The 8,219-nt window shown below is 37.6% G+C and overlaps 1 protein-coding gene across 14 annotated transcripts in view; it reads left to right on the plus strand.

Annotated features, from left to right (window-relative positions):
• TNFSF4 (TNF superfamily member 4) overlaps positions 1–8,219 on the plus strand; it is a 304,073-nt gene that overhangs the window by 20,316 nt on the left and 275,538 nt on the right. The window contains exon 3 of one of the 14 annotated variants that reach the window (XR_010137671.1): positions 4,817–8,215. The exons of 12 other annotated variants lie outside the window; for them this stretch is intronic. The gene's annotated coding sequence lies outside the window, so the exon portion shown is untranslated. One more of the 14 variants, XR_010137668.1, reaches the window with a different exon arrangement.

An 8,219-nucleotide genomic window follows, 5' to 3' on the forward strand; every position in this document is an offset into this window, starting at 1 on the left:
TTTTATGGTGTTAGGTCTTACATTTAAGTCTTTAATCTATCTTGAGTTAATTTTTGTATACGGTGTAAGGAAGGGATCCAGTTTCAGCTTTCTATATATGGTATACTGGCCACATTTCGAGTCCTCAGTAGCCACCTGTGGCTAGTGGCTGTTATATTAGATAACTTAGTTTTCATATTTTTTCAGGTTTAAAACTTCTAGTTTGACCCAACATTTCCTTCTCCTACCACTTATTTCTCTGTTCATCTTTCTTTCTTTCTCTTCCTTCATACATTGAAATACATCTTGTTAAATCCAGACTGGGTGTGGTGGCTCATGCCTGTAATGCCAACACTTTGGGAGGCCAAGGTAGGTGGATCACTTCAGCCCAGGAGTTTGGGACTAGCACCTGGGCAGCATGGCAAAACCCCATCTCTACAAAAAAAAAAAAAAAATACTAAAAATTAACCAGGCGTGGTGGTGTGCATCTGTAGACACAGCTACTGGGGAGGCTGAGGTGGGAGGATTACTTGAGCCTGGGAGGTTGAGGCTGCAGTGAGCTGAGATCACATCACTGCACTCCAGCCTGGGCAATGGAGTGAGAACCTGTCTGGAAAAAAAAAAAAAAAAAAAAAGAAAATCCAATGGAAGCTTTTCTTCAATTTCAATGGATTTGACAGAGTTGATTACTTTTTTGGAAACACTTCTTTCTCTGCTTCCGATACACCAAGCTCTCCTATTTTTTCTTTGTTTGTTTGTTTGCCTCTCACTGGCTACTCTCTCTGTTTTACCTCTTATCTTACTTCTGAATGTTGGTGCATCTCAGGAGGTTCTCCGGCTCTTTTCTCTATCTGTAGTTTCTCTGGAGATTATATCTAGTCCAGCACCCTTAAATAACATATATATGCTGTTGATGCTAATTTTTATCTTCAGACAAGCTCAACATTTGTATAGCCATCTATCTGCCAATTTGACACTTTGATCTGAATGTCATAGACATTTGATATATATTCAAAATTTAATTCTTAATTCGCTTTCTTTCTAACCACAACAAACTCATTCCATCCACAAATGAATATACTATTTTCCCTTTCTCTTTAGAAGGATCATCCTGATTCCTCCTTTTACTCCCCTCCCACAGGAGCCTTAACACTAAGTCCAAGTGATTCTGTCTCCAAAGCATATATTGTAACTGTTCACCTTTCCCTGTCTTTACTCCTAGCCTCTATATTCAAGTATGCTTATTATTAATTTATTTCTTCTTAGTTCCAAACTACCTTTCTTTGTCCTGCTTCACGATACTGGAGATGTACACTGCAAACTACATTTTTTTCTCAGATATCTGGCTTTATATTAGGTTCAGCCAATTAGGGGCTAAAGGAGTGCTGAAGGGATTCTCAACACTCAAGAATCCAACACTTGGATTCTCCAACCTCTCAAGGTTGGAGAAGGAAAAAGAGATTTATCTTCTCCTGTTATTTTTGCCTTCTCCACATGACAGTGAATGGATCAGCACACACCTGGCCCTGGCAGTATTCCTTGTGGTGGTGAATTGTTCCCGTGGTTCCAGCAAGTGAATGTCCCCCGGAGGTTTCTTCTTCACCCCAGCAGTGGGTGACATGTTTCTGCAGCAGCTGAACCATCTCCTTAGAGGCCCAAATGTTAGTCTGCTGGAGTCCTTTCTCTTTCTAAGTTTCCTACTTGTTTACCTTTCCTTTCATCTTAAGAGTGATAGCTGTAGTCTGAGGTTGCCACCTCTATTACACCATACAATTCTCTTTTATCCTTTTTGGTGGTTAACCACCCTTTTACCAAGTTAACAGTTCTTCATGATTATACTTTCTTTATTTGAATTACTGTGTGGTTTCTGTCTCTTGACCGGACACTGGACTCTTAACGGCAGTTGTGATCACTGCAAGGATTGTAGCGTAGGATGGATATTTCTGAGTGTAGTGGAGTGCTTACAGACAGAAGATGAAAAGCTCAGGTCCTTAAGCTCTTGGTTTAGTTCTTGGTCTGAGAACTAGAGAACTTCCATGGCAGCCCTAACAGGATCTTTTATGTCTTGTAGCCACAGGGTTGGTATTGTTAAAAATTAAACACAAAATTTAATTTTACAGGTTGCAGAACTACAACATCAGTAATTTTCTTGGGAAATTAATGCCAAGTTTCTCATGTGAAAGTTAGGTCATTGATTGGGAAGGAGACCCCAAAACTTGAAATGGGCACATATGGTTGGTCTCAAGTGAGAGTGAGAATCTTGAACCCCGAGTTGCTCTGAGTCTCCCTTGCCAGTGGGAGTATCTTGCCCTTGTGTATCTGCAGAATTTTTTCTCCCCTCAAAAACCCTGTAATTGCCTCGCCTGGAGCAAATACTTCACAAACAAGAGGATGCTCACTCTCCTCGGAGCCTATCTAAAACACCCTTTACTGCCACTAGACCCATAACTAGGGTCAATTGTCATCATATTCCAGTGGCCTGGAAGTGGCAGCCGGTCTGTGAATATAACTCTGGCCCTGAGTCCCAAGTTTGCCCCTTATTCCAGAGTCACTGTTTGCTATGCAGAGGAAGTATGGGCCAAGATAACCTCACCAAACACCAGGTTCCAGATTCTCAAGCAGTCCCTTTCAACACCATGGTTTCAAAAAGTAAATTTGAGAGGTAATTTTAAGGCTCTTACATAGAAGAATTCTCCCCAAAGAAACATACCTATGGTGATTATTGTTCAATTCTGGACCTCTCAGCATTGTTTCCTTGCTTTGTGAGTTACAAAATAAATATACTTCTAGCTTTCTGGCTGTATGGGTGATACTTACATGGCATAGAAATCTTGGGTGGGAGAAATGGGGTATCTGGCAGGGACAGCCCCTTTCTCTGAGATTTGTTCTCCTGAGCTTTCTGAGCGCTGAGTCATTTTTAGCAAATGGCTGCATTTTAGCTGTTGAAAAAGAGGATCTCTCTTCCAAGGAGAAGGAATGTGGGCTTGTCCTAGTCTTTAGATATTGAGCTCAAGTGTCCCTAAACTAAATTGTTTCATTTTACAGAGGGCTGGACGATTAAAGCTATATAAACAGAGTATTTACATGTGTTATATAGTCAGTAACACTGTTTCCCAAGAGTCCCCATGGGCAGATAGGTTTATTTTACAATTAACAATCACAACCCTTTGTGAAGTTTTGATTGGCAGATGAGAAGCCCAGAATTTACTCTTACACCTCTGGGGTTTTTATGTGCCCACTAGGTATGAAGTCAGTTCTTGTCAGTGAGCACTCAGCTTTCATTTCCATCTCATTAGCTGAGAGTACAATCCCACTGAAAACTCAACTGTGGCTTGAGGCCTAGTGGGCACCTGTTAATTTTCGTCTGTTCCATAGTCCCATCTCTCAGATCAACAACCTGGTCATAAAGGTAGGTGATAAAGGTACTTAACTCATAAAGATGTGTAACTAATTCACAGAGAAGCATCTCTAGTGGAGGATAAACAATTGAAAGTACATAATTCTGGCCAGGCGCAGTGGCTCATGCCTGTAATCCCAACACTTTGGGCGGCTGAGGTGGGTGGATCACCTGAGGTCAGGAGTTCGAGACCAGCCTGGCCAACATGGTGAAACCTCATCTCTATTTAAAAAAAAAAACAAATTAGCCGGGCATGGTGGTGGGCACCTGTAATCCCAGCTACTTGAGAGGCTGAGGCGGGAGAATCGCCTGAACCCTGGAGGTGGAGGTTGTAGTGAGCCGAGATTGTGCTATTGCACTCCAGCCTGGGTGACAAGAGTGAGACTGTCTCAAAAAAAAAAAAATTTTTTTTAATTAAAAAAAAGAAAGTACATAATTTTGTTTGGAGGCACTGAGAAGAAATGATATTGGTGTTGCCTTTTTATATAAAGTTAGATTATTAATGATATTGCTGTTGCCTTTTTATATAAAGTTAGATTATTAATGATATTGGTGTTGCCTTTTTATATAAAGTTAGGTATTTAATATTTAAGACAATTTACAAAGTTAAACTTTGTGCAAGGTGCTGGTATAAAGCGTTGATGAGTTTATAGTGTGATGTTCTTTTCCCTGACTTCTTTTCCTATATTTGCTCATTTGTCATTCCATTTTCTCTAAACATTTCTTCTTTCCTATTTTTTCTCTTACATTATTTAAGTGCGTTATAAAAATAATTGTTGTCTATTGAGATTCAGCTATCCCAAAGCAGGAAGTTATGGATTTTGAGTACTTCTTATAGCCATGGTGGGCTGCACTCCTGCATTTTGCTTTTGCCACTAACAGCACCTGCTTATGGGACAGTTAGAGGCATGGGAGTGTAGAAGCAATGCTAGATGCCCTACTGAGATCAATTCCATGATGTTAGACACTAAGCTGTAGCCATCTGCCCCTTCAAAGTCTATCTTTGTCTTGCTCCAGCATTAATTAGTACAATTCCTACTTCTCTCTGAAACAATTTTAGTTTTAGGTCATTCTCTCTGCCTAGCTACCTTGCCCATATGAAGTCTGGAAAATTTCGTTACACAGAGTTGTGCCACCCAGAAGAAAATGGTTTGGAATGGCTCCATTAAGCATAATCTGAAAACATAAAGCCATGTGTTTATGATTAGTCTAGAATGAACTCTTGGGGGTTGGGGACTCTGGCTTTGTATTTTCTTGTGGCTGCCTAGCACATTACGTTTTACTTGCCCAATAAGTCTGTTAATGCTTACTTAATAAATATTTACCAACAGCAATGAATAAAAACTGAGAAGCTAGGCTGGATATTTCAATAGTCAAGTGGACAAATTCTGTGAGAACAAACAAGTAAGAGTGACTTCCTTTTTCACCTTCCTTTCCTAGCGTGGTTTGTTTTTTTATTCCAACCTTGTAACCTAACCTGGAGTCAGAAACTGTTGATCCAAGGAGGAAAAATGCTGAAAACAAGGCCGGAGATGAGAGATATCTACACCTCAGGCTGTTTCATAACAGGTGTTTAGTAAAGACATCACTTTTAGTTTATATTGGCTCATACTCTGCAGAGCAAGTGGAATGAGACAAATCTGGGAACCTGGGCTCAGCCACAGTTATACTCAGAGACCTGCTACTACTTCCAGGCTGCTGGAACATGTTGAAATTGGACTCTAGTTATGGGTCTAGTGGCAATAAGAAGTGTTTGGGGTAGATTTTGAGGAGAGTGGGCATCCTCTCTTTTGTGAGGCATCAGCTCCAGGTGAGGCAATTACAGGGTTTTCAAGGGGGTAAAAAAAGAAAAGACTTCTTAAAGACACAGAAGGGCAAGATAGTTTCTTTTTCTACAAGTTTATTAGCTTTAGACTTTATAGTCTATGATCCATTTTGAGTTCATTTTGTATAAGGTGTGACATATAGTTTAGGCTTATTCTTCATATGTATGTATGTGTGTATGTATGCATGTATATGTATGTATGAATTTATGTGCATCTGAATGTCCAAATGTTCCAGTATCATTTGTTAAAAATACCATAATTTCTCCACTGAATTCCTTTTATACCTTTAAAAAAATCAATTGACCATAAATACAAAGGTTTATTTCTGGACTGTCAATTCTATTTCATTGATTTATCTTTTTCCTTTGCCAATCCCACATGATCTTGACTACTATAAAGTCTTGAAATCAGGTAGTATGACACCTCTAATGTTATGTTTTGGTTTCTTTCTTTTGGCTAATCTGGTTATTTTGGTTTTCCATATAAAATTTTAATTTCTAAATCTACAAAAAATCCTACAAAAATCCTTTGGATTTTCAATTGGAATTGCATTAACTCTGTAGATTAGGAGAATTTACATTTTAACAATATTGAATTTTCCTTATCCATGAATATTGTATCTCCACATTTATTTATATCTTCTTTGACTTTTTCATCAATCTTTTGTATTCAGCAAATTGTGCATATATTTTATTGTTTATAACTAAATATTTTCATTGTTTTTGGTGCTATTATATAGGTGGTATTTTTGAAAAAAATTCAGATTTCAATTATTCATTGCTGGTATATGGGAATATAATTAACTTTTTTATATTGACTTGTACATATGCTGGCACCTTGCTAATTCACTTACTAGTTTAAAAGCTTTTTGTAGATTCAATGAAATGTTCTACATGAACATGTTATCTATGTATGAATAAATATATTTTTGCTTTTTCTCTTCCAATATTTATATCCTTTACTTCTTTTTATTGCCCTATTACACTGGCTAGTACTTTCAGTACACTGTCGAATGTGTTAAGAGAGGACAACTTTTTCTTGTTCCCAGTCTTAGGGGGAAAGCATTAGTCTTTCATTATTAAGTATAAAGTTAGATGTAGGTTTTTCATAGATGCCTTTTATTAGTTTAAGGAAGTTCCCTACTATTTGTTGTTTGCTAGAGTTTTTTTTTTTTGTCATGAAGTGATTACTGAATTTATTCTAAACTTTTTCTTCATCCAATAAGATATTCATGTGATTATTCTTTTTTAGATTGTTGATGTGGTGAATTACATTGACGGCTTTTCAAATGTTGAGTGAGCCTTGCATTCTGGGGATAAACCCCACTTGATCATGCCATATTATTAATATCTTTAAAATATATTGTTGGATTCAATTTGATAATATTTTATAAGATTTTTGTGTCTGTGTTCTTAAAGGATATTGGGTTGACATTTTCTTAATTGTAATGTCTTTGGTTTTATTGGGTAATGCCAATCTCATAAAATCAATTGAGAAGTGTTCCTTCCTCTATCTGAAAGAGATTATGTAAAATTGTTATTTCTTCCATCAATGTTTGGTAAACTTCATCAGTGAAACCACTGGGGCTTAGAGAATTCTTTTTGGAAGGTTTAAACTACAAATTCAATTTAAAAGTTATGCATACATATATATGAAATAAATCATTGCTTTATTTCATAAACTTTTTTCTTCCTGAATGAATTTGGTAATTTTTTTTTAATTTTAAAAATTAGTGCATTTTGTCAAATTTACGAACAGCTTTTCATAGTACTGTTCCCTTGTTATCTTCTTAAGGTCTGTGGGGTTAATAGTGATGTTTCTTCTCTCATTTCTGATGTTTCTAATTTGCATCTTATTTTTCTTGGTCATCCTGGCTAGAGGTTTATCAATTGTGCTGAACTTTTCAAATAATCAACTTTTAGTTTCATTAATTTTCTCTATTGTTTTTCTGTTTCCAATTTATTTGATTTCTGGTCTTCTAATAATACTTTCCTTCCTTCTACTTACTTTGGGTTTATTCTGTTCTTTTTCTAGTTTTGTCACTTGCAAGCTTAGATCACTGATTTGAGATGTTGTTCTTTTCCAATATAAGCATTTATAAATTTCTCTAAATCACTGTTTTAAATGCCTTCTGCAAATTTTGATATGTTGCATTTTCTCTTTCATTCATTTTTCTAAATTCCTTTGTGACTTTCCTTTTGGCCCATGGGTAATCCAGAAGTATGTTGGTGTATTACTCCGTGCTTGCATTGTTATAAAGAAATGCCTGAGGCCAGGCATGGTGGCTCATGTCTGTAATCCTAGCACTTTGAGAGACTGAAGTAGGCAGATGCTTGAGACTAGCCTCAGCAACATGGCAAAACCCCGTCTCTACAAAAAATTAAAAATTAGCTGGGTGTGGTGGTGCAAGCTTGTAGTCCCAGATACTCTGGAGACTAAGGTGGGAGGATTCTTTGAGCCAGGAAGGTGGAGATTGCAATGAGCTGAGATTGTGCCACTGCACTCCAGCCCAGGTCACACACAAGAAAAAAAAAAAAAAGAAGAAGAAAAGAGAAATACCAGAGACAGGGTAATTTGTAAAGAAAAGAGGTTTAATTGACTTATGGTTCTGTAGGCTGTACAGGAAACAGCTCTGGCATCAGCCTCAGAAGAGGCCTCAGGAAGCTTACTTACAATCATGGCAGAAGGTGAAGCCAGGAGCGGGAACACCACATGGTGAGAGCAGGAGCAGGAGTGGGGAGAGGTGCCACACACTTTTAAATGAGCAGATCTCACAAGAACTCACTCACTATTGTGAGGACAGTACCAAGAGGATGATGCTAAACGATTCATGAAAAATCCACCCCCATGAGCCAATCACCTCCTACCAGGCCCCACTTTTAACACTGGGGATTACATTTGAATATGAGATTTCAGTGGAGACACACATCCAAACTATATCGGTTGGTTTCCAAATATTTGGAGATTTACTAGATATCTTTCTTTTATTAATTTTTAACTTGGTTCCATTATGGTTC

This window comes from Pongo abelii, chromosome 1 (assembly GCF_028885655.2).
Source record: "Pongo abelii isolate AG06213 chromosome 1, NHGRI_mPonAbe1-v2.0_pri, whole genome shotgun sequence".
In the NCBI taxonomy this organism is placed as follows: Eukaryota; Metazoa; Chordata; class Mammalia; order Primates; family Hominidae; genus Pongo; species Pongo abelii.